Source organism: Oncorhynchus kisutch, linkage group LG16 (assembly GCF_002021735.2).
Source record: "Oncorhynchus kisutch isolate 150728-3 linkage group LG16, Okis_V2, whole genome shotgun sequence".
NCBI lineage: Eukaryota > Metazoa > Chordata > Actinopteri > Salmoniformes > Salmonidae > Oncorhynchus > Oncorhynchus kisutch.
The window spans coordinates 44,773,269-44,801,064 of NC_034189.2; the positions used below are offsets into that span (position 1 = coordinate 44,773,269).

Genomic DNA, 27,796 nt, shown 5'->3' on the forward strand with positions numbered 1-27,796 from the left:
GAGACACTCTAGAGCCAAACTGCTACAGACCTATATCTATCCTACCCTGCCTTTCTAAGGTCTTCGAAAGCCAAGTTAACAAACAGATCACCGACCATTTCAATTCCCACTGTACCTTCTCCGCTGTGCAATTTGGTTTCCGAGCTGGTCATGGGTGCACCTCAGCCATGCTCAAGGTCCCAAACGACATTATAACCAATAAGACACAATACTGTGCAGCTCTATTCATCGACCTGGCCAAGGCTTTTGACTCTGTCAATCACCACATTCTTATCGGCAGACTCAACAGCCATGGTTTCTCAAATGACTACTTCTCTGGCAGAGTTCGGTGTGTCAAATCGGAGGGTCTGTTGTCCGGACCTCTGGCAGTCTCTATGGTGGTGCCACTGGGTTCAATCCTCGGGCCGACTCTTTTCTCTGTATACATCAATGATGTCGCTCTTGCTGCTGGTGATTCTCTGATCCACCTCTACGCAGACGACACCATTCTGTATTCTTCTGGCCCTTCTTTGGACACTGTGTTAACTAACCTCCAGACGAGTTTCAATGCCATACAACTCTCCTTCCGTCGCCTCTAACTGCACTTAAATGCAAGCAAAACTAAATACACGCTCTTCAACCGATCGCTGTCCACACCTACCCACCCAAACAGCATCCCTACTCTGGACGGTTCTGACTTAGAATTTGTGGCAAACTACAAATACCTAGGTGTCTGGTTAGACTGTAAACTCTCCTTCGAGACTCACATTAAGCATCTCAAATCCAAAATTAAATCTAGAATCGTCTTCCTATTTCGCAACAACGCATCCTTCACTCATGCTGCCAAACATACCATTGTAAAACTGACTGCCCCATGCACTCCTCTGCATGTGCTAGTATCCACAACAACAGCACCGTTTGGGCGGCTCAATGATGAAACATGAGAGAGCTGCTAATTGACATAAGCTAGCTACTTTTCGTCACTCTAAACACCAACAAACAGCACTAACTTTTTATTGGTATGCTAATTATTGCACATGTTTATGGTTATAATTAATATGAGTTTTAAAGAATTTGAAGTTAGGATAGCCTGAACATGTAAAAGTTGGTTTGATGTCTTTACCTTGAATGGTTGAAGAGTTTCTCTTGGTGGGTTATTTTATGTTCATTTATGTAAATGTTTATAGTTACAGTTAATAAACATTTAAGAACTTGAAGTTAAGATAGCCTGAACTTGAAGTTAAGATAGCCTGAACTTGAAGTTAAGATAGCCTGAACTTGAAGTTAAGATAGCCTGAACTTGAAGTTAAGATAGCCTGAACTTGAAGTTAAGATAGCCTGAACTTGAAGTTAAGATAGCCTGAACTTGAAGTTAAGATAGCCTGAACTTGAAGTTAAGATAGCCTGAACTTGTGAAAGTTGGTTTGGTGTCTCTATCTTGAACGGTTTAATAATGACTGTTGGTAAGTTATTTTATACACATGAATATAGTTAATGACGAGACATGAGAGAGCTGTTAGCTGATGTTAGCTTTCCGTCACTCTAAACTCCGACAAACAGCTGTAACTGTTGATTGGTAGAAGATAATTACGTTCTGATTCCAGCTTTAAATAGAACAGAAGTAAACCAAGATATCCTCAAAATGTTTGTGAGTATCCATAGCAATGGCTCCGTTTGGGCTGCTCAACTACGAGACTGAGAGAGTTGTTAGCTGGCTATCGCTAGATACTTTTCGTCACTCTAAACTCCGACAAACAGCTGTAACTTTTGATTGGAAGTAGATAATTCTGTTCTGATTCCAGATGATTTGAATACCAGAAAAGTAAACCAAGGTGCCATTTTTTAGTTGTTTGCAAAACGTTTTGTGGAAAATTGTTAATGCGGTTACTAAAACAGCTGTATCGGTAGATTGTTAGCAGCTAATTTTGTTCCGATTGGAATAGCAGAGAAGCAGAGGAAGTTTTCACATGCTCTCACGTTTTGACTAACTGGTTGCGAAAGGGGTCAAATTAGCTGATTTTTGTCAAAAGTTGCTTTGTTCCCAGTGAATGGAATGTTGGAAATCTGGGAGTTGAATGTTTAGAATGTTGAAATCCCATGAAAGTGAATGAAGAGGGCCAAAAAAGTATAAAATATATTTTAAAAAGTTTCACGCAAGCACACTGGTCCTGACCACTCTGCACATTTTAAAGTTGGAATTATGTTACTAGCTTAAACAGTATAAGAGGAGTACCGTTCCAAATAATAATAATAGGAAGTATGACAAAGATTTAAAGTGGGGACTCTTGCTTCACAAGCCCCATTAATTACATTCTATGGAATGTTTAGCTTATTGCATCAGCCTACTCAATATTCAGTTTTGTCAAGTTTACTATGTTGTGCTTGCCTTAGCACTACTAACACAGGAGTGTACACTGAGCAGAGGTAAGGCAAGACTAACCGAATGAAAAATATCCAAGAAAATGACCAGGCTACATCACTCTTATCCCCATGGCGACAGGGTGTCTACCTAAACGGCAGTATATCCATGCAGCTGTGCTCTGAGGATTTACACTGACAGACACCACACTAGCAGAGCACAGTACTCAGTACTCTGTCAATCACCACATGTGTAAGCTTTTAATGCTATGCAGACAGTGGGACTGTAGGATAATGGAAGTATAAGTAGTCCCTGTCCCATGGTGACGTCGTCCTCCTCTCCTTCCCCCTCTGTCAACGCATCACTGCTCGACTTTATAGACGGGTTAGCTGACAACATCACCGAAGCGATGCGCACGATTCAATGGGGAAGAACTCCATGTGTTGTTGTAATTAAATCTGGATGGCCAGATTGCTAGCAATGACAAGAAGCTTCCATGTAGAGAATTGCAGGTTGCTCAATTTATCTAGTTTTATGTTGTTCTTGATACCATCTTATTATTAGATGTTTTGGCTGATGTCATGTCTACGCTAATATGGCAAAAATGCGCTAGCTAGCTAGCTAACCAACAACTGTGACAATGGATTTGAGCGCCAACAAGTGCTCATTGTCCAAATTAATTGATGTTTTCGTTAAACATTGAACACTAAATATAGTTTACATGTTGTCAACAATCTACAGTAAGTCTGTTTTGTCCCATAGTTCTGCACGCGTCGGTTTTGTAGCTAAACAACCAACCCATCTATGGGGTGGGAGGAGGGGGAACCGGGGAGTGTTTGAACCATCATGAAGCTGCATACAGTTATTGTACACTAACCCAATCATGTATAGGATGCAGAAAGTTGAATGCAGAAACTGGGCCAAGAAGCAGATTTGTCAGTATTATCTGGGACATTTCATTAGAGAAAGAGAAATATGTATAGTGTGGTAGATATGTATGTATGGTGTATTCCATGGATGGTATGGAAGGTGTTGTTACAGTATGCCATGGTTCTTGCGAGAAATAGCAAGAAATAGCAGGTTGAGAAATGTGGCTTCTGAAAAGAAATCCGTCTGGGAAACCTATAGTATCTATCTAGTCATTTGGATTTGTTGTCAAGGTGTGTTTACTGTATGTATTATCAATTTGTCTTCATTATCACCATGGTGACAGGCTTATGGACAGGCTGATGGAGAGAGAGAGAAAGACAGAGCTCCTCCTACAGTGTTGTCTGGTTGAAGGATGCATGTTTGAGTGTGAGGCACCATTACCATCTTGATGTTCTGTTTGTAGTTTATACTTGTTCCCTTGCTCGATACTCATCAATCTCTATGACTTAAGGTAATTTAAAAAGTAGAAGGATATATAATTGAAAATGCTTTACCTCAGCGAGATGTTCTGACCTCTAACGAAGAGCACTGTGACAGTAATGGTATTGTTCTATTTTCTTTGAAAATAATCCTAATTTAGATTCTAAAACCAAAGAACTGGCACCATGCAACCACACACTCTCCCTTCCCCGCCCACATGCTTTTTCTCTTCCCACTCGCGGACCTGTGAACACTGCGAAGTCTCATTTAAACACACTAAGTCGTGCACGCAAGCACACTTACACACACACGCATACAACAACGCAAGGACACACACACACACACTAAGAGTTATTGTACACACAAGTACCTAAGGCAGTCTCTTTCTTTCTCTCTTACACACACACACACACACACACACACACGCACACACACACACACGCACACGCAAACGCACACACGCACACAAAAACACAGTATCCTACATCTGCCCACACACATATAGTACAAAGAGATGCCTGGAGAAATCGTCTTCTGATGTGACAACTACCATAAATCCTCATCGCTTACGAAACACACAGTTCAACAGTTCACTCGGAGTTCTAACCTTCTCTGTATCCCTACATGTCGGTATCCCTACATGTCTGTACTGTACAACATGGTGACGTTTGAATTCACATCGTAATTGGGATGTACTCTAGTTGTTGTCAAATGGGAGCTTGGGAGGTATGACAAAGATTTTATTTTGTAGACTTCAGGTCATTTATAGTATAAAGTTCTTCATGTACTGTCTAGTGTCTACAGGTTCTGCCATCTCACTAATTTACCCACAACCACCTGGTGACACATCAATGGAGACTACAAGAAGAAAAACTGTCCTTTCTACTCTTTCTATTGTGCACCATTTACTAATTGCACTGATTAAAATTCTTGGACGGGGTATTCATTCATCGCTTGTGTTTTTCATATTTTCCTCAGAGCAGCCTACTGTGCCTCTGTCAGAATAGGAGTGTTGTAATTATCTATTGTGATCGTAAGCTATTCATTGAATTGAATAGTAATTGCAGGGTAATAGTAATTGCAGGGTAATAGTAATTGCCAATCAGAGACGGAGGTTCACAGATCTGAAAGGATTTGATTGGTAAGAGATAATGGTGGAGGAACTCCACTTAGCCTATGGGAGAGGTGGAGTCATCATCTTTCTTGCTTACTCCTATCCATTCCTTTCAGATCTGTGAACACCAAAGGGGTAGAAGACGGGGCTAGGGACTGAAGGAAACAAGCCAGAAGTCTGAAAGATTGAGGTCAAGGCTGTCCATTGTTTTGCTTGCAGGACCAGTGAGAGATTACATTTTGATGACGAGCTCTATACCTCAGTCTTTCTGAAAAGGCGTCATACCAGATAACTTTTCTGAGGAAAAAACAGTTGGAAATAAAGTACCTCCCACTTTTTATCTTCAAGGATTTTGCACTGTAGCAAATGAAAAGCTCTCCTTTTGTTCATTTTCTTTTCATGGCCTGAAGACTACAATTATAAAAAACATTATTCAGCCTTTTCTTAAGAAGTATCCTTGATGCAGCTTTGAATTACACTGACTGCCACACGTCAGCTTTGTCATTTTCTATTACTTCGGTATTTGCAGTGTAATTAATTGTTTTGATTGGTTAAAGTTCAATAGATTTGATGTGTGCTTAAATCTCGCCCCTCTCCCTCTCCCTCTCTCTCTCTCCCTCTCTCTCTCAGGCAGAGGAGGCTAAGGTTTGCGTGCATGCACGGCACACATCCTTTCTCTCTCTCTTTATCTCTCTCTCAATCTCTCTTTTTCTCTCTCCCACACTAACGCCCTTTGATAAGGTTTACGTGTCACGGGTTCTGTCATGCAAATGCTTTATTCTCTTAATTCTGTCTCTTAAATATTCTCTTTGATGGTGCTAATGTGTAGAAGCGAGTCAGACACCGGCTCAATCGCATGTTTAAAGACGTGTCGGGCGTCCTGTATCGCCACCTCAGCCTCGGCTAATGAGCACTCCGGCACCGCTCCGCTCCAAATACCTCGCTCTACACCCGCTGTTTCTCCCACTCTCTCACTGTCTGCTTTCTCTTTAATTGTCATCTGTGTTTGCGAAAAAGACTTACCGCTAACTCATACTAACTTGATGCTCGAATTCCCTTTGCTTAAGTAGAACCTAGTGTTTACGTCGAATAAGAGATGTATTAATATACGATTCTCTTGGATATTCCTTGTTCTATTGTTTAGGAAGCCATGTTGGGGATTTACCTATTTATTTATTTTTATTTCACCTTTATTTAACCAGCTAGGCTAGTTTGCAACTGCGACCTGGCCAAGATAAAGCAGAGCAGTTCGACACATACAACAATACAGAGTTACACGTGGAATAAACAAAACATAGAGTCAATAATACAGTAGAAAAAAAGTCTATATACAGTGAATGCAAATGAGATAAGATAAGGGAGTTAAGGCAATGAATAGGCCATGGTGGCGAAGTAATTACAATATAGCAATTAAACACGGGAATGGTAGATGTGCAGAAGATGAATGTGCAAGTAGAGATACTGGGGTGCGAAGGAGCAAGATAAATAAATACAGTATGGGGATGAGGTAGTTGGATGGGCTGTTTACAGATGGGCTATGTACAGGTGCAATGATCTGTGAGCTGCTCAGACAGCTGGTGCTTAAAGCTAGTGAGGGAGATATGAGTCTCCAGCTTCAGGGATTTTTGCAGTTCGTTCCAGTCATTGGCAGTAGAGAACTGGAAGGAAAGGTGGCCAAAGTAGGAATTGGCTTTGGGGGTGACCAGAGAGATATACCTGCTGAAGCGCGTGCTATGAGTGGGTGCTGCTATGGTGACCAGTGAGCTGAGATAAGGCGGGGCCAGCCAACGAGAGTGTACAGGTCGCAGTGGTGGGTAGTATATGAGGCTTTGGTGACAAAAACGGATGGCACTGTGATAGACTGCATCCAATTTGTTGAGTAGAGTGTTGGAGGCTATTTTGTAAATGACATCGCCGGAGGCGAGGATCGGTAGGATGGTCAGTTTTACGAGGGTATGTTTGGCAGCATGAGTGAAGGACTCTTTGTTGCGAAATAGGAAGCCAATTCTAGATGTAATTTATGATTGGAGATGCTTAGTGTGAGTCTGGAAGGAGAGTTTACAGACTAACCAGACACCGAGGTATTTGTAGTTATCCACATATTCTAAGTCGGAGCCATCCAGAGTAGTGATGCTGGACGGGCGGGCGTGTGCGGGCAGTGATCGGTTGAAGAGCATGCATTTAGTTGTACTTGCACTTCAGAGCAGTTGGAGGCCACAGAAGGAGAGTTATATGGCATTGAAGCTCATCTGGAGGTTAGTTAACACAGTGTTCAAAAAGGGCCAGAAGTATACAGAATGGTGTAGTCTGTGTAGAGATGGATCAGAGAATCACCAGCAGCAAGAGCGACATCATTGATGTATTTAACCCTGTGGCACCCCCATAGAGACTGCCAGAGGTCCAGACAACAGGGCCTCCGATTTGACACACTGAACTCTGTCAGAGAAGTAGTTGGTGAACCAGCCAAGGCAATCATTTGAGAAACCAAGGCTGTTGAGTCTGCCAATAAGAATGTGGTGATTGACAGAGTCGAAGGCCTTGGCCAGGTCGATGAATACGGCTGCACAGTACTGTCTCTTATCGATGGCAGTTATGATATCATTTAGGACCTTGAGCGTGGCTGAGGTGCACCCCTGACCAGCTCTGAAACCAGATTGCATAGCGGAGAAGGTACGGTGGGATTTGAAATTGTCGGTAATCTGTTTGTTAACTTGGCTTACGAAGACCTTAGAAAGGCAGGGTAGGATAGATATAGGTCTGTAGCAGTTTGGCTCTAGAGTGTCTCTGAAGAGGGGGATGACCGCTGCAGCTTTCCAATCTTTGGGAATCTCAGACGATACGAAAGAGAGGTTGAAAATGCTAGTGATGCCTCCCAGGTGGCGCAGTGGTTAAGGGCGCTGTACTGCAGTGCCAGCTTTGCCATCAGAGACTCTGGGTTCGCGACCAGGCTCTGTCGTAACCGACCGCGACCGGGAGGTCCATGGGGCGACGCACAATTGGCTTAGCGTCGTCCGGGTTAGGGAGGGCTTGGTCGGTAGGGATGTCCTTGTCTCATCGCGCACCAGCGACTCCTGTGGCGGGCCGGGCGCAGTGCGCGCTAACCAAGGTTGCCAGGTGCACGGTGTTTCCTCCGACACATTGGTGCGGCTGGCTTCCGGGTTGGATGCGCGCTGTGTTAAGAAGCAGTGCAGCTAGGTTGGGTTGTGTATCGGAGGACGCATGACTTTCAACCTTCGTCTCTCCCGAGCCCGTACGGGAGTTGTAGCGATGAGACAAGATAGTAGCTACTACAATAATTGGGGAGAAAAAGGGGTACAACATTTAAAATATATATTTTTAAAAAGACAGGGGTTGCAACAATTTCAGGCAGATAATTTTAGAAAGAGAGGGTCAGATTGTCTAGCCCGGCTGATTTGTAGAGGTCCAGATTTTGCAGCTCTTTTAGAACATCAGCTATCTGGATTTGGGTGAAGGAAAAATGGGGAGGCTTGGGCGAGTTGCTGTGGGGAGTGCAGGGCGGTTGATCGGGGTAGGGGTAGCCAGGTGGAATGCATGGCCAGCCGTAGAAAAATGCTTCTTGAAATTCTCAATTATAGTGGATTTATCGGTGGTGACAGTGTTACCTAGCCTCAGTGCAGTGGGCAGCTGGGAGGAGGTTCTGTTATTCTCCATGGGCTTTACAGTGTCCCAGAACTTTTTTGAGTTTGTGTTACAGGATGCTAATTTCTGCTTGAAAAAGTAATCCTTAGCTTTCCTAACTGCCTGTGTATATTGGTTCCTAACTTCCCTGAAACGTTGCACATCAAGGGGGCTATTCGATGCTAATGCAGAACGCCACAGGATGTTTTGGCGCTGGTCAAGGGCAGTCAGGTCTGGAGGGAACCATGGGCCTCCTGGTTCTACATTTTTTGAACCGGGCATGCTTATTTAAGATGGTGAGGAAGGCACTTTTAAAGAATGACCAGGCATCCTCTACTGATGGGATGAGATCAATATCCTTCCAGGATACCCGGGCCAGGTCGATTAGATAGGCCTGCTCGCTGAAGTGTTTTAGGGAGCATTTGACAGTGATGAGGGGTGGTCGTTTGACCGCGACCCATTACGGATGCAGGCAATGAGGCAATGATCAATGAGATCTTGGTTGAAAACAGCAGAGGTGTATTTGGAGGGCAAGTAGGTTAGGATGATATCTATGAGGGTGCCCGTGTTTACGGATTTGGGGTTGTACCTGGTGGGTTCATTGATAATTTGTGTGAGATTGAGGGCATCAAGCTTAGATTAGGATGGCCGGGGTGTTAAGCATGTCCCAGTTTAGGTCACCTAGCAGCACGAGCTCTAAAGATAGATGGGGGGCAATCAGTTCACATATGGTTTCAAGGGCACAGCTGGGGGCAGAGGGTGGTCTATAGCAAGCGGCAACGGTGAGAGACTTGTTTCTGGAAAGGTGGATGTTTAAAAGTAGAAGCTCGAATTGTTTGGATAGTAAGACGCTGCAGGCTATCTCTGCAGTAGATTGCAACACCAGTTGCAGTTCTATCTTGTCGGAAAATGTTATAGTTAGGGATGGAAATTTCAGAGGTTTTGTTAGTCTTCCTGAGCCAGGATTCAGACACGGCTAGGACATCCGGGTTGGCAGAGTGTGCTAGGGCAGTGAATTAAACACATTTAGGGAGGAGGCTTCTAATGTTAACATGCACAAAACCAAGGCTTTTACGGTTACAGAAGTCAACAAATGATAGCGCCTGGGGAATTGGAGTGGAGCTAGGCACTGCAGGGCCTGGATTAACCTCCACATCACCAGAGGAGCAGAGGAGGAGTGGGATAAAGGCTAAAAGAACTGGTCGCCTAGTACGTTCGGAAAAGGAGCAGATTTCTGGGCACGGTAGAGTAGACTCAAGGCATAATGTACAGACAAAGCTATGGTAGGATGTGAATACAGTGGGGGTAAACCTGTGCATAGAGTGACGATGAAAGAGATATTGTCTCTAGAAATATCATTTAAACCAGGTGATGTCATCGCATGTGTGGTAGGTGGAACTTAAGTGTTAAATAAGGCGTATTGAGCAGGGCTAGAGGCTCTACAGTGAAATAAGGCGCTGTGCAGACTGGCGAAAGTTGTCCATGCTAGAGGTAGCTAATGACCGCTGACTACTAGCTAGTAGCTAGTTAGCTGGCTCGCTTCTGTTGGGATTCTGGTTCAGAAGACGGATCCGCAGGGCTCCGTGTGGAAAAAAAGGCGAATTGGCAAACTAGGTATAGTGGCCAAAGAATTTGTCCGATGGGCCTCTTAAGCTAACAGTTCGATGTGCTCTAGACAGCTAGCGGGTCGCGGTTAGCTAGTAGCCAGTTTGATGGAAGCCAGTTAGCTGGCTAGCTTTTGATGGGAGTTCTTGTTCGTAGGTATTAAAATAGCAGATCCGTACCACATTGGGTGAGGAGGGTTGCAGGAGAGTTAATTCAGTCCATAGATGGAAAGTGATATTAAAATATATATGGGAAAAAAACTAGAAAAAACGATGTTTACACGGGACAGGAAGGGACAAGACGAAAACACACATCCGACTGCTACTGCTACGCCATCTTGGGAAAAAGAAAAGTTTTAACACTGTTCAGCCTAGAGCCTGTAACAATGGTTGATTTTGCAATAACACTTGTTTCCGTATTTTACAATATTTCTAGTTGCTTAGTCATTTTAAAACATTTGATTTATTTGTGGTGTTTAATTTAAGGCGTACAAATATGATTTCTTTATACTCAGCCCAAATCGAGTGGGAGCACTGGAGGCCTCCATTATTTGGTCATTATAGGCTGCTGTGTGGGTAGTGATTTAAGGAGATTTGTTTCTCCTGCAGTTTCCCAGGAAATTGCCCTCATTATAATGGTTCAATTCAGTTTGGATCCACATCGATCCACACTCTTTCCACAGTGTAGCAGGGGTCTTAGTAACGCATGTAGGCGTCAGTGTGTGAATGACAATGGTGCGGTGATTACTGCCAGGAGGCTGAGGGTGTCAATCAAGGGTTAACTACGGGTTTATATACAGTTGAGGCCTATAAAGTATGTAAGCACAACAGTACACTGATTACTGTTCAGTGGCTGAGAGTATCATAAAAGGGTTAAGTTGGGGTGTATGCAGTAGAGACCTATCAAGCCCTGGTAACAACCCTCACTGATGGGCCATATAGTTAACGAAGTCCTGTCTGAAGGTAATCTTATGCTTTTATGACTCACAGACTGAGACTGTTCATGCTTTGATTGGGAGCAACTGTCAGTGTGTGTGCGTGTGTGTATCTGTGTCTCTATGCGTGCTGGGCAGGGGGTGTCAGTCTTCAAATAACCACTTTTAGGCTCTTTAATGCTCAAACTACCCAACTATCGCAATCAATATTGCTCGGTGTGCCATTGAGTGGTGAAATGAGGGCTTCGAAAGAGGGCTGCTCGGAAAGGCCAATAGAAGCAACAGAGAACCAATCAGAATTACCCACCCTGTGATGTTGAACTGGAGTTATTACAGTTCTATTAGCAAGGAATGATGCTCTTTAAAACTTGTTATGGCTGCAATCCCGTTAACAGAATAATTGTCATCAACAACTGCTGAATTGCATAGCGTCACATTCAAACAATATTACACAAAATATTTATATTCATGAAATCACAACTGCAATATAGGAAAACACAGCTTAGCCGTTTGTTAATTAATCCACCTGTCGTGTCAGATTTTGAAAATATGCTTTACAGCGAAAGCAATCCAAGCGTTTGTGTAAGTTTATCGGTCGCTCGACAAAACATTATGTACACTTAGCATCAAGTAGCTTGGTCACGAAAATCAGAAAAGCAATCGAATTAATCGTTTACCTTTGATGATCTTCGGATGTTTTCACTCACGAGACTCCCAGTTACACAATAAATGTTCCTTTTGTTCCATAAAGATAATTTTTATATCCAAAATACCTCCGTTTGTTTGGCGCGTTATGTTCAGAAATCCACAGGAAAGAGCAATCACGACAATGCAGACAAATTCCAAATAGTTTCCGTAATGTCCACAGAAACATGTCAAACGTTTTTTATAATCAATCCTCAGGTTGTTTTTAAAATATATAATCGATAAATATATCAACCGCAACTGTATTTTTCAGTAGGAACACCTGATGCGATGTTATCTTTCTGGCTCATTTTTCAAAATAAAAGCCTGACACTATGTCTGAAGACTGTTGACACCTTGAGGAAGCGAAAGGAAAAGGAATGTGGTTGATATCCCTTTAAATGGAGCAAAGGCAGGCTATGGAACATGGAGTTTTCAAAATAGAAGCCACTGGTTTGATTTTCTTCAGGGTTTCGCCTGCAATATCAGTTCTGTTATACTCACAGACAATATTTTGACAGTTTTGGAAACTTTAGAGTGTTTTCTATCCAATACTAATAATAATATGTATATATTAGCAACTGAGACTGAGGAGCTGGCCGTTTACTCTGGGCACCTTTTCATCCAAGCTACTCAATACAGCCCCTGCAGCCATAAGAAGTTAACAGTATGTTATTTACTCTTCTTACAGTATGCCGTTGTCATGGTTTTGAACGTCTTGAAAGAGTGGCTACTGTCCTCTACTGTCATTGTGGATGGAAAACATGACTTTGAGTCACTAGGGTTAAAACCAGTTCTACACATTGGCATCTCTGGAGAAAAAAAAGTGTTTTGTTAATTAAAAGATGTGTTTGATGAGAACTTTGATTAAACTAGGATATTATCTTTGCTTGCATTATTGATTTGGTTATTTTCCTCATCAACTGTCTCCACTGATTTATTCAATGGCAATGAAAATGTTTGTAATTTGTTCCCCTCTCTCTCTCTCTCTCTCTCTCTCTCTCTCTCTCTCTCTCTCTCTCTCTCTCTCTCTCTCTCTATCTCCCTCCCTCTCTCTTATCTCTCACACACACACAGTAATATAATCTAGTTTTGAAAAGCGACAGAGTGTTTTGAGCTGTACATTTTCAGAGTTCTTAGAGAACAGTAGTGAATCCTTCCCTGCCTGGGCCTTGAGCTCCAGAGACACAATCTCTCCAACACCATGCAGCCTCTGGATGAGACACACACTGGGAGGTGTCTTTCACATTACAGCCTAGGAGGAGAGGACATACTGGGGGGAGGAAGGGGAGACAACTTTATTTGTGTAGTGCTTTAAAATACAAGTAACAAAGTAAAATAATCACATCATCAAGTAATAAAATAAAAGTACTAACAAAGTAACAAAAACTTTTTTTGAGAGTTTTTGAAAAATATCATAGTGTCTGGTAACAAGTGGGTATCTTGTAGCTTGATTTTCAGAGGGAGCTTGTTGGGGACCTTCCTATACCGGTCTTTGAGGCATTCAAGCTACATCACAAATGTACCTAAAATTGTGTTCTCTTCCTGATTTGAGTCAAACAGGATAGACACAACAGTATCAAACATCATATTTGTGATGATATTTGATCATAGTGCTACGTTTAGGGGTGGTCTAAGGCACTGTATCTCAGTGCAAGAGGCGTCACTACAGTCCCTGGTTCGATTCCAGGCTGTATCACATCCGGCTGTGATTGGGAGTCCCATAGGTAGACACACAATAGGCCCAGCGTCGTCTGGATTTGGCTGGGGTAGGCCGTCATTGTGAATAAGAATTTGTTCTTAACTGACTTGCCTAGTTATATAAAGGTTAAATTTAAACAATATATAAATTAAATACTATTCATCATAGAACAATAGAAATAGGCGCGGTTACACTAGGACTTGACCGACATCACATTATTCCAGCTCTACCACAGTAACAGCAGCCCTCACAGTACAGGAAAAACCACATGCCACTGTGGAGAGAGGAATGAAACAAAGCATTACAGAGTAAAGCTTGAAGAGTCATCCTAATTGGCCCCTATTACAGCCCATAATTACCACTCCCATCACTGGATAATGTGTTGTGTGGCCTGATTATACACAGATCCTTTCAAAATAGCCAAAACGCTAATAGCCCTAGAAACAAGACAAGTACTCTACTAGTCACGATCGTTCCTTTTTGTTTTGATCGATCACGATATCACAACTATATTTATTGCTGAATAGGAACGGGGGTGGGGGGGGGGGGGGGGGGTATGCAAATATTCAAATGAGAAGAGGAGTTCTAACTAACCTGGTGCCTTTTCTCTCTACTTGGTTTAATATGTGTAATTTATCTGACAAAGAATGTTATTAATTGTATTTGCATCGTATAATGGTAAACCTTCCCATCTGCATTTAGAAGCAGAGCAGACTTGTTAAGTAGCACTCTGAGAAGGGAGTCAGAGGAATATAATTAACATAAAGTAAACCTCAAAAGAACTCACTGTTCCAATATAGCAGACACTGCTGTACCAATCACAACTGCAGACCGTTTTGTACTTCATTTCGAAGTAGAGCAACAAAAGCAAGAGCAGGAGAAGGAGAGATTAGAAGAACCTCTTGGATTGGAAGGTGAAAAAACCCTGAGAGTGAACGAGGAGGAAAGAGAGAGAGATGAGGAGAAACAGGAAGAGAAAGGAGGGACACGGGAGGGATTCAGGTAAGGGTCAAGAGAGAGAGAGATGAGGAGAAATAGGAAGAGAAAGGAGAGAGACGGGAGGGATTCCGGTAAGGGGTGATCGAGAGAGAGAGATGAGGAGAAACAGGAAGAGAAAGGAGAGAGACGGGAGGGATTCCGGTAAGGGGCGATCGAGAGAGAGAGAGAGAGATGAGACTGAAAGAAAATATAGAAAGATGGGGCGAGAAGAGACCCAAGAAAGGGATGAGAGGGACGCCACACCACCTCTCGCTTTAATGACTTCCTACTTGCTACTTCCTACTTCCGGCTAAGGCATTTTTTTGACAGCTTCCTGTCTCTAGTCTACACACATCGGTTTCTCAGACTGGTCCAATTTAAACATACACCACACCCTGCTCTCCTTCTGAGACCTCAGGGAGGTGCTACCTCTACCCTAACTCCCTCGACACGTTCAACACTCGACTCACTCTCCTCTATCACAGAGCAAACTCACCATGGCTCCTCTCTCACGTTACCTGTCTGAGAAATAACGCACAATACAGACCTTCAGTGTCGTCGTCCCCGTGCCCCACTCATCTGACAGCTCCACTGCCTGTCATTTTCAAAGATCAACTATATACACTGAACAAAAATGTGAACAAAGCATGTAAAGTGTTGGTCCCATGTTTCATGAGCTGAAATAAAAGATCCCAGAAATGTTCCATATGCACAAAAAGCTTACCTCTTTCAAATGTTGTGCACAAATTTGTTTACATTCCTGTTAGTGAGAATGTCTCCTTTGCCAAGATAATCCATAACATGACCATTACACGGGTGCTGGGGACAATGAAAGGCAACTCTAAAATGTGCAGTTTTGTCACACAACACAATGCGACAAGATGTCTCAAATTTTGAGGGAGCTTATGCTGGTATGCTTACTGCAGGGATGTCCACCAGAGCTGTTGCCAGAGAATTGAATATGAACTTCTCTACCAGAAGCCGCCTCCAATGTCATTTTAGAGAATCTGGCAGTACGTCCAACTTGCCTCACAAACACAGACCATGTGTATGGCGTCATGTGGGCGAGTGGTTTGCTGATGTCAACATTGTGAACAGAGTGCCCCATTGGGTTACGGACTAATACAATTGAATTTTATCAATGGCAATTTGAATTCACAGAGATACCGTGACGAGATCCTGGGGACAATTGTCATGCCATTCATCCGCCCCTATCACCTCATGTTTCAGCATGATAATGCACGGCCCCATGTCGCAAGGATGTGTACACAATTCGTGGAAGCTGAAAATGTCCCAGTTCCTTCATGGCCTGCATACTCACCAGACATGTCACCCATTGAGCATGTTTGGGATGCTCTGGATCGACGTATACGAAAGGGTGTTCCAGTTCCCACCAATATCCAGCAACTTTGCACAGCCATTGAAGAGGAGTGGAACAACATTACACAGGCCACAATCAACAGCCTGATCAACGCTATGCGAAGGAGATGTGTCGCGCTGCATGAGGCAAATGGTGGTCACACCAGATACTGACTGGTTTTCTGATCCACACCACTACCTTTTATTATCTGTGACCAACAGATGCATATCTGTTTCCCAGGCATGTGAAATCTATGGATTAGGGCCCAATGAACTTTATTCAATTGACTGATTTCTTTATATGAACTGCAACTTAGTAACATCTTAGAAATTGTTGCATGTTGTGTTTATATTTTTGTTCAGTATATAATATACTCCACCTTTTTCTTAACTTATATAATATGCAGATGGATCAGTATTAGAAAGAACAATCTGATTAACAGTGTCACTCCAGATACAGCTGATACATGTGCAGTGCCAGTCAAAGTTCTAGAACACCTACTCATTCAAGGGTTTTTCTTTATTTTTACTATTTTCTACATAACAATAGTGAAGAAAACAAAACTATAAAATAACACATATGGAATCATGTAGTAACCAAAAAAAGTGTAAAACAAATCATAATATGTTTTATATTTGAGATTCTTCAATGTAGCCACCCTTTGCCTTGATGACAACTTTACACACTCTTGGCATTCTCTTAATCAGCTTCACCTGGAGGAGGAGTTCCCACATATGCTGAGCACTTGTTGACTGCTTTTCCTTCACTCAGTCCAACTCATCTCAAACCATCTCAATTTGGTTGAGGTCGGGTGATTGTGGAGGCCAGGTAATCTGATGCAGCACTCCATCACTCTACCTCTTGGTCAAATAGTCCTTACACAGCCTGGAGGTGTGTTGGGTCATTGGCCTGTTGAAAAACAAATGATAGTCCCACTAAGCGCAAACCAGATGGGATGGTGAATCGCTACAGAATGCTGTGGTAGCTATGCTGGTGAAGTGTGCCTTGAATTCTAAATCAATCACAGACAGTGTCACCAGCAAAGCACCCCACAACATCACACCACCTCCTCAATGCTTCACAGTGGGAACCACACGTGCGGAGATCATCCGTTTACCTACTCTGCATCTCACATAGAAACGCTTGTTGGAAGCAAAAATCTCAAATTTTGACTCATCAGACCAAAGGACAGATTTCCACCAGTCTAATGTCTATTGCTCGTGTTTCTTGGCCCAAGCAGGTCTCTTATTATTATTGGTGTCCTTTAGTAGTGGTTTCTTTGCAGCAATTCGACCTTGAAGGTCTGATTCACGCAGTCTCCTCTGAACAGTTGATGTTGAGATGTGTCTGTTACTTCAACTCTGTGAAGCATTTATTTGGGCTGCAATTTATGAGGCTGGTAACTCTAATGAACTTATCCTCTGCAGCAGAGGTAACTCTGGGTCTTCCTTTCCTGTGGCGGTCCTCATGAATGCCAGTTGCATCATAACGCTCGATAGTTTGCGACTGCACTTGAAGAAACTTTCAAAGTTCTTGACATTTTCTGTATTGACTGACCTTCATGCCTTTAAGTAATGATGGACTGTCATTTCTCTTTGCTTATTTGAGCTGTTTTTGCCATAATATGGACTTGGTCTTTAACCAAATAGGGCTGTCTTCTTTATACCACCCCTACCTTGTCACAACACAACTGATTGGCTCAAACGCTTTAAGAATGAAAGAAATTCGACAAATGAACTTTTAACAAGGCACACCTGTTAATTGAAATGAATTCCAGGTGATTTCCACTTGAAGCTTGTTGAGAGAATGCCAAGAGTGTGCAAGCTGTCATCAAGGCAAAGGGTGAATGCTTTGAAGAATCTCAAATATGTCATATATTTTGATTTGTTTAACGCTTGTTTGGTCACTACATGATTCCATATGTGTTATTTCATGATTTTGATGTCTTCAACTATTGTTCTACAATAAAGAAAAACCATGGAATGAGTAGATGTGTCCAATCTTTTGACTGGTACTGTATATGGATGATAAACTCGGAAGCAGCAACAAGACAAGAGCTGAACCCAAGCCGCGAAAGCAAACCTCCTATCTCTCCATGGTGGCTCCATCTTAGGACAGATTGCATGGCCCTTCACTCCAGGCAGTAAAAGCTAACGGGGGCCTCATAAAGTAGAACAGCCTCCCTCTCCGATCTCAACATGAATCACGCCAGCCAGCGAGATACAGTATGATGGCTCTTCTCAGTCCTCCTCCCTCCTTCCTCCTCACTCTTCCTCCCTCCTCCTCAAAGTCAGACAACTCCCACCAGTCAGTCTCTTTAAGATTCCACTGAGTGCTCTTTGAAGAGTTCCCACAGTATCTGCCTGCTGGCTGCTGTATTGGTGTCTTTCAAAGGGTGTCTCTCCCTAACGCCTCCTTCTATCGATCCGTCACGGCGGAAAGCCAGTCCCCCTCCATCAGTCTCCGATGAATGAATGTCCCCTTCCACCGTGACAGCCAGTCACACTCGGTGAAGCTGGTGCTGTATCAATGGCTGTCAACAGTGTTAAGGGAGCCCACGAACACACACACACACACATTCACAAGAAGACATATGGAGTGCACTCATTAAAAACAATGGTCAGGGATTTGAGACGGAGCTCTCAGTAGAAGTGTGTTGCGGATCCCCCTCGTTCAGCAGAGGGAACCAGTCCAGAAGATAGTAAAATATTCATTCAGAGCTGTGCCAATTATTCTACCCAATGTGCTGTGCCAATCTTTGCTTGGTGACGTGTTTGTATCAGCATATATTTAAGTCCTCTTTATATTCAAGGCTGCTTAAGCTGGTGCATATGGCTTTATCATGTGATACCCATAGAGGATGAACAATAATGATATTATTGAGCTGATTTTTTTAGTTTTTCTGAAAATGTATTCAACCTGCTAATGCAGTAGATTATACATAGTTTCCTATCAATTAAACCTGAAATGTGTACATCCTGATTTGTTCCTGTCAGTCGTTGATATAACCAGTCCTGACGCTCTCCTAATCACCGATGGACATAGATCCCACACTGTGGTTCCAGTGTTGCCTAATATTCCCGAGTCTCTCTGTCTATTGGGCTAAATCAGAGGACCGGTCTGCCCAAACCCAAGAGGAAGTTGGCTTTTCTTTTGAACAGACATCGTTCTGAGTCCGACTGATCATGCGGGAGCATTCAGATCACGTCACAGTGTCAGAACTCTCCTATTGAGAACATTCCCTCGCCTCGCCCAGCCTGTTGCCATAGTAACATGGCCATTCGGAGTCAAAAAGGGTGTTTCGATGCACACCCTTCCATTACCAAACACACATACCGCACACACACACTTATTACTCGCTCACAACCTATATCTTTCTCATCACACACGCTCACTCACTCCCCATAACTCTGTTTTGCCTTGAAGCATGTTGTAGTCAAACATAGACCATGTTAAAGGTTACGGCCTGTTCTTTGAACAGTGTTCAAGGACACATATAGATCTGTTTGCCTGTGGGCAGAGGGGGCAGCGATCTTAATGTCTAATGTTTTCTCTGGGGTGTGTATCTGTCTGTGTGTGTGCCTCCTCTCACCTGCAGCTACTCCCTAGGTCGTTGTTTTAAAAGAGAATACGTTCCCATTCAGCTTGCCTGGTAAAATAAGGGTTAAATCAAATTCACTGTATCAGTCACAAAGACAGATAACATTTGTAACACCCTTCCCCACCTCCAACCCACGCCCTCCATCTAATCCTCCCACCTCTAACCTGTTGACATCCTCCGGTGTCCCCCGCCACCACCTCCTCCCAAGCCACTTCCTGAAGGATCAGGCTTGAGTGGATCTGACAAGTTTAATCATTTATTTATGGTCTTCTCCTTACCAGTAGCGCATCATGCTGGGTAGTCAGATTTAACAGTGAAGCTCCTTACCAGTGGAGCACCATGCTGGGTAGTCAGATGTAACAGTGACAGCTCCTTACCAGTGGAGCACCATGCTGGGTAGTCAGATGTAACAGTGACAGCTCCTTACCAGTGGAGCACCATGCTGGGTAGTCAGATGTAACAGTGACAGCTCCTTACCAGTGGAGCACCATGCTGGGTAGTCAAATGTAACAGTGACAGCTCCTTACCAGTGGAGCACCATGCTGGGTAGTCAGATGTAACAGTGACAGCTCCTTACCAGTGGAGCACCGTGCTGGGTAGTCAGATGTAACAGTGACAGTTCCTTACCAGTGGAGCACCGTGCTGGGTAGTCAGATGTAACAGTGACAGCTCCTTACCAGTGGAGCACCATGCTGGGTAGTCAGATGTAACAGTGACAGCTCCTTACCAGTGGAGCACCGTGCTGGGTAGTCAGATGTAGCAGTGACAGTTCCTTACCAGTGGAGCACCATGCTGGGTAGTCAGATGTAACAGCGACAGCTCCTTACCAGTGGAGCACCGTGCTGGGTAGTTAGATGTAGCAGTGACAGCTCCTTACCAGTGGAGCACCGTGCTGGGTAGTCAGATGTAACAGTGACAGTTCCTTACCAGTGGAGCACCATGCTGGGTAGTCAGATGTAACAGCGACAGCTCCTTACCAGTGGAGCACCGTGCTGGGTAGTTAGATGTAGCAGTGACAGCTCCTTACCAGTGGAGCACCGTGCTGGGTAGTCAGATGTAACAGTGACAGCTCCTTACCAGTGGAGCACCGTGCTGGGTAGTCAGATGTAGCAGTGACAGTTCCTTACCAGTGGAGCACCGTGCTGGGTAGTTAGATGTAGCAGTGACAGCTCCTTACCAGCGGAGCACCGTGCTGGGTAGTTAGATGTAGCGACAGCTCCTTACCAGTGGAGCACCATGCTGGGTAGTCAGATGTAGCAGCGACAGCTCCTTACCAGTGGAGCACCATGCTGGGTAGTTAGATGTCGCAGCGACAGCTCCTTACCAGTGGAGCACCATGCTGGGTAGTTAGATGTCGCAGCGACAGCTCCTTACCAGTGGAGCACCATGCTGGGTAGTCAGATGTAGCAGCGACAGCTCCTTACCAGTGGAGCACCATGCTGGGTAGTTAGATGTAGCAGCGACAGCTCCTTACCAGTGGAGCACCATGCTGGGTAGTCAGATGTCGCAGCGACAGCTCCTTACCAGTGGAGCACCATGCTGGGTAGTTAGATGTCGCAGCGACAGCTCCTTACCAGTGGAGCACCGTGCTGGGTAGTCAGATGTAGCAGCGACAGCTCCTTACCAGTGGAGCACCATGCTGGGTAGTCAGATGTAGCAGCAACAGCTCCTTACCAGTGGAGCACCGTGCTGGGTAGTCAGATGTCGCAGCGACAGCTCCTTACCAGTGGAGCACCATGCTGGGTAGTTAGATGTAGCAGCGACAGCTCCTTACCAGTGGAGCACCATGCTGGGTAGTCAGATGTCGCAGCGACAGCTCCTTACCAGTGGAGCACCATGCTGGGTAGTTAGATGTAGCAGCGACAGCTCCTTACCAGTGGAGCACCATGCTGGGTAGTTAGATGTCGCAGCGACAGCTCCTTACCAGTGGAGCACCATGCTGGGTAGTTAGATGTCGCAGCGACAGCTCCTTACCAGTGGAGCACCGTGCTGGGTAGTTAGATGTAACAGTGACAGCTCCTTACCAGTGGAGCACCATGCTGGGTAGTCAGATGTAGCAGCGACAGCTCCTTACCAGTGGATCACCATGCTGGGTAGTCAGATGTAGCAACAGCTCCTTACCAGTGGAGCACTGTGCTGGGTAGTTAGATGTAGCGACAGCTCCTTACCAGTGGAGCACCATGCTGGGTAGTCAGATGTAACGATGTAACATCTCCTCCACAGCTGCAGCCTGGAGCTGCTACATGTTACTGTCGGGTTAGGTTCAGAGAGAGTCACTGGAAATGCTTTACCCTTATTGTACTCAGGTTGACATATCACTGGGACGAGTGTGTGTACCATAGTGTGTGTGTGCGCATGTGCATGTGTGTGTGTGTGTGTGTGTGCATTGATTATATGCACAAAGACAGTATATAATTGATTATACCCATGACTTTATACTGTATGTGTGCGGTGTTGCTGTCGTAACAGAGCATCTATCTTCACACACCTCAACTCAGGTTATGCAGCTTTTCAGCACCCTCTCAGGGAGTAGTGCAGTGAGAAAAGAGATGCTGGCGCAGCTTGTCCTGTCCCTTTGCCTGGCTGTCCCGTGCCTGGCTGTGTCAGCAGCAGCATGGTCTGGCACGGAGAGGAGGACACGACAGGGTAATTGCCATAAGCCTCCTCAGCCATTGCTCAGCGCCTCAACACCGCCCAAACACAGCTACAGCTCCCCTCCCAGGTTCATCAGAGCGACTAACAGGACCCCTGTCAGCCTCCAGCACCGACATGGAGCAAGGGAGAGAGAGTGTGTGTGCGTGCTTGTGCATGGGTGTAAAGTGAAAAAGACTGAGGATGGAGCAATGTTGAGAAAAAGAGAGAGCGAGAGAGTGTGGGTGTGGGTGTGGGTGCGTGTCCGTGTGTGTAAGAGGGTGTGAGACGGAGCAAGCCTATTGTACGGAGCTGGGATGTTATCAGGACAGGTGTGGTGTTTCAGCTGTGCTGGATAATGGGATGTGTTCAGTGTGCTCGCAGCGTGCCTGCCTCTACCCATGAGCACTGAGATGGTGCCTGTGATAATTCCTAGTACACTCTCACTGTGAAAGGACGATTTGACATGAAAATAAAATGTCATTCATTCATTTATTGGTGAAGCTCTATCTGTTGCTGTGTCTGGGCTGCACAGCACAGGGGGTTGGTAATGGCACCGGAGGGGGTATTATCTGGGCACATAAACTCAGCAAAAAAATAAATGTCCTCTCACTGTCAACTGCATTAATTTTCAGCAAACTTAACACGTGTAAATATGTGTATGAACAAAACAAGATTCAATAACGGAGACATAAACTGAACAAGTTCCACAGACATGTGACTAACAGAAATGAAATAATGTGTCCCTGGATAAAGGGTCAAAATCAAAAGTAACAGTCGGTATCTGGTGTGGCCACCAGCTGCATTAAGTACTGCAGTGCATCTCCTCCTCATGGACTGCACCAGATTTGCAATTTCTTGCTGTGCTATTACCCCATTCTTCTACCAAGGCACCTGCAAGTTTCCAGACATTTCTGGGGGAATGGCCCTAGCCTTCACCCTCCGATCCAACACGCTTTGATCCGGGCTCTTCGGTATGGCTGGTGGCAGTATGGCTGGTGGCATTGTCATGCTGGAGGGTCATGTCAGGATGAGCCTGCAGAAAGGGTACCACATGAGAGAGGAAGATGTTTTCCTGTAACACACAGCGTTGAGATTGCCTGCAATGACAACAAGCTCAGTCCGATGATGCTGTGACACACCGCCCCAGACCATGACAGACCCTCCAACTCCAAATCGATCCCGCTCCAGAGTACAGGTCTCGGTGTAACGCTCATTCCTTCGATGATAAACGCGAATCCGACCATCACCCCTGGTGAGACAAAACTGCGACTCGTCAGTGAAGAGCACTTTTTGCCAATCCTGTCTGGTCCAGCGACGGAGGGTTTGTGCCCATAGGCGAGGTTGATGCTGGTGATGTCTGGTGAGGACCTGCCATACAACAGGCCTACAAGCCCTCAGTCCAGCCTCTCTCAGCCTATTGCAGACAGTCTGAGCACTGATGGAGGGTTGTGCGTTCCTGGTGTAACTCGGGCAGTTGTTGTTGCTATCCTGTACCTGTCTTGCAGGTGTGATGTTCGGATGTACCGATCCTGTGCAGTTGTTGTTACATGTGGTCTGTGTTGGAGGAAATTATGGTTGAAATGATTAATAATGTATACATTTCAATTAGAACCATTTATTCTAATACTATTATGTTATGGTATGAAATGTATGGGCTCTTGGTTAAGCTGTTACTGAAAATGTAAGTAAAACGAATTATTTGTCTGTACCTTGCGGGAAGTTTAAGGGAGAGGGATGATATATATTTTCTGACTGATAAGAATGGTCCTTGATATTCCGTTAGTGGAGGAGAAGATATATTTTAGACAGATTGGAATGTCTGGTTTATGAGGGGAGTAGAATACATCTCCAGACCTGAAAACACTGTGCTATTGTGTGATCCACAGATCCGACCCGGAGAGAGTGTGAGAAACTGATGATGTCATTTCATGTCCTCTCTTTAAAATGTAAGGTTCTTTGTATTTTGCTTCAGTACTCTCTTGAATTAAACGCTATTACCTGGCTTTTAAGACTGGTCTCAATCTACTTCATGCATAATTAATGAACTTACAAATCATTAATGAATTAGAAAGAGTGCGAATTTGGTTTTGGCTACAAAACATACAGGAATTTAGAATTCCTCTATCAGTCTGCCACTGCGAGGACGATCAGCTGTCCGTCCTGTCTCCCTGTAGCGCTGTTTTAGGCATCTCACAGTACGGACATTGCTATTTATTGCCATGGCCACATCTGCAGTTCTCATGCCCCCTTGCAGCATGCCTAAGGCACATTCACGCAGATGAACAGGGACCCTGGGCATCTTTCTTTTGGTGTTTTTCAGTCAGTAGAAAGGCCTCTTTAGTGTCTCAAGTTTTCATAACTGTGACCTTAATTGGTCTTAACGACCGTTCCACAGGTGCATGTTCATTATTTGTTTATGGTTCATTGATCAAGTATGGGAAACAGTGTTTAAACCCTTTTCAATTAAGATCTGTGGAATTATTTGGATTTTTACTAATTATCTTTGAAAGACAGGGTCCTGATTAAGGGACTTTTGTTTTTTTTGCTGAGTTTATGTTTTGGTTGGTGCTACTTCTCCTTCACCCAGGCCTCCAGATGTTTAGCTAAGCAAAAATGTGTGTGTGTGTGCGTGTGTGCGTGTGTGCGTATGTGCGTGTGTGCGTGTGCGCGTGTGCGTGTGCGTGTGCGTGTGTGTGTGTGTGTGTGTGTGTGTGCGTGCGTGTGCGTGTGCGCGCGTGTGTGTGTGTGTGTGTGTAAAATATTTATACATTGGAATATATTTAGCTTAAGCTCAATTATTTCCTGAAATGTTTCGCCTGTATTTTTCATTTTGTCAGGAGTGGCTCTTGAGAACAAATTATCTGTTTTGAATTATAAGCACAGATTTTCACTTTCTTTTAAAGGGTAAAATAATGTATCCAAATTAGCAGTTCTTGTTCGTCCTGTTCTATTGTTCATAGACATGAATAAAATAACAATCGGCACACTGAGTTGGAACCTGTCTCTCCCTAACTAACTCAATCTTTTATAGGTCAATGCCAGAAAAGTGATTGTCGTCTTGAAGTCTGAACGTTTCAGTCACAGGCGGCCGGTTGCACCTTAATTGGGGAGGACGGGCTCATAGTAATGACTGGAACTGAATGAATGAAACAGTATCAAACCCATCAAACACGTTGTTTCCATGTATTCGGTACCATTCCATTCACTCCATTCCAGCCATTATTATGAGCCGTCCTCCCCTCACCAGCCTCCTGTGGTTTCAGTGTTCCCCATTCTCATTTGCCCATGGCTTATTTCACCTCAACTAGCTTACATCCAACATACCATACCAGATAATGAGAGTTCAAACTTCCAGAATATACAGTATAGCTAAGCTGAGAGAGAAGGTTTTGAAGGTCTCTGTCACCGACATGTTTAGCTGGAGGCTTTTACTCTATTGATAAAATAAAACATCCTGTACTTCCTTCTCGGTGTATCGACAGGTTTTAAAGATACCCTTCCATTTTCTGGGCCTGCTTTTCGCTCTATTTCATTAGTCTACCAAAGACAGACGAAAATCCTCTGTGTCCTTTTTGGACCCAGCATTTACGTCCCGTCGCGTCTCTGGAACGCTACAGCAAGTCTCGGATATTAGATGACAAGAATGTCACCCGGTCGGACGGTAAAATATATCACCGGCATGAATCAAGTTGTCATTTCCAATTTATGCCAGAGCACAGGTCCTGGTGCTGTGGACAGACTACTGATGCTGTCCGCTCTCTCGCTCTCTCTCTCTCTCTCTCTTTCTCTCTCTCTCTCTCTCTCTCTCTCTCTCTCTCTCTCTCTCTCTCTCTCTCTCTCTCTCTCTCTCTCCCTCCATCCTCAAACAGTAACAGTGTCTCTCTGATTCCAACTTACAAAACCCTCTTCAGAATTTCCAATTTATTTGTAATTTAGGGTATGCTTATCCAAAGCGACTCACAGTTAAAACATATAGTGTACTCGCAAGGTGGTACTGAATGATGAGTCTGTGCCAATAATGCCAGCATCTGTTTGTCTTTAACAGATTTGATAAGGAGACCAGAGATATTTGAGGTGGCCCCTACAGAAACAGTGCCTGCGCAGAAAATACAGACCAGGAAGTGGAGTGTGCGGCCTTAAGTTAATTATTTCTTACCAACAATCATTCAATTATATCTGTTATCAGGAGAATACACAAAGGCTAGAACCATACTGGGAATCTTTATCAATGCCATTTTAATTTAACACTAATCAAAGCTTATTAATTCAGCCTCCATCAGGACCTTCACGCACCATTTAACAGCAGGAAAGCAGAATGACATCTTCACAATATTCACAGCAACATCCAATTGGTGGAGGAGAGAAGCTTGGAAGAATGTCAAAAATAATGGGTTGTTTTCTGATTTACTCTACACCTACACACAGTACCATATGGGGGGAGCGATGAGGGCCCTGATTTGTAGTTCACTATGCAACCATTTGACCTACTCCTTAAATCACAGAGCACATACTTTGGGGCCCTGATTTGTTTGCATGTCCCAAATACTGTCATGCTATGCTTCTGTGGTGATGCACTATGCAGAAATCGCTCCGCCATTTCCTGGTTGCTAAAATTGTCATAATTTCAGTTTATGTGACAAAACAAGCAAGTATACTGTAGAGAATCATTGTACTATCTAAACCTGTGTGAAATATATTTTCCATAACCAAAAATATTGTGTTTTAAGTTGTTTGAAGCTGGTGAACAAAACTGAAAGTAAAAGATGCAAAAACGAATCTTAAGAACGGGAAGCATAGAAATAGTGCACATAGAACTGCTTCTTAGACTTGCTTTCAGTGAGAATGACAGATCTATAACTGAAACCTGCAGCACACTCATTTAATTTCAAGACACTGAGCACCCCAATTACCTTCCCCTTACTCCAGCTGCTCACTATGTGTAGATGCCCATCACAGGAGGTTGGTGGCACCTTAATTGGGGAGGACAATCTCGTGGTAATGGGTGAAGCGGAATCAGTGGAATGGTATTAAACACATGGTTTCTATGTGTCTGATGCCATTCCATTCGCTCCGTTCTAAACATTATTATGATCCGTCCTCCCCTCAGCAGCCTCCACTGCTGCCCATGTAATTACTATAGGGTCGGGTCCAGTCTTAGATATAAGGTGGCTGTTGATAGGCTGCCTTGCATTAATCCATGTCACTGTATCGCTGCCTATGGGGGCCTACAGTGCTGCATTCCCAAGAAGCCGCCATCTGACTGACTCCAAGGTTTGCATTTGAAAGAGAAAGAAAAGTGGGTCTCTTGAGATTTGCCATAGTTGGAGCAGTAGCTTTCCTGAGACATACCTCATTGACAGCAAGACTTCATGTCTGGCTAACAATATATCTGAAACGGCTATATTCTATTTGGAAGTAAGGGGATTTCCATTTAAGTCTTAAATCTGCCTTTCGTACTCCTTGATTTGATTGGTATTTGACTGATATTACAGTTCTATGTTACAGTTCTATGTTACAGTTCTTGACCTGGTTTCCGATACAGATAATCACAGGGAGACAGGAGCTTCTTTCATGAAGAGATATGTTGACAGCTCTGCTCATAAGAGTAGGCATCAGATCTGTAGGGGTAGTTATGTATTTTTCTCCCTTTCCTCCTTTTATCTGGAGATAGATCAGTAAATTGGACAGGGCCGTGTGAGACATCTACCTTTGGTTCGGCATTTGATGGATGTGCCCATAGATGTGATGTATGATTTATTATAAAGCGGCATGTTCCTCTCATTTTATGAGCTGAAGCCCATCTCTGAAATACTCCGTCTTCTCAGTCTACTCGACAATAGCCTCTACCTGAACTCTT

The 27,796-nt window shown here is 44.0% G+C and overlaps 1 protein-coding gene across 2 annotated transcripts in view; it reads left to right on the forward strand.

Annotated features, from left to right (window-relative positions):
* The window catches only part of LOC109879435 (beta-1,3-galactosyltransferase 1), a 124,099-nt gene that overhangs the window by 89,382 nt on the left and 6,921 nt on the right, over nucleotides 1-27,796 (forward strand). Inside the window, exon 1 of one of the 2 annotated variants that reach the window (XM_031792516.1) lies at nucleotides 1,293-1,442. The exons of the other annotated variant lie outside the window; for it this stretch is intronic. The gene's annotated coding sequence lies outside the window, so the exon portion shown is untranslated. Of the gene's footprint in view, nucleotides 1-1,292; nucleotides 1,443-27,796 lie in introns of those variants that run through there. 2 annotated transcript variants of the gene reach the window in all.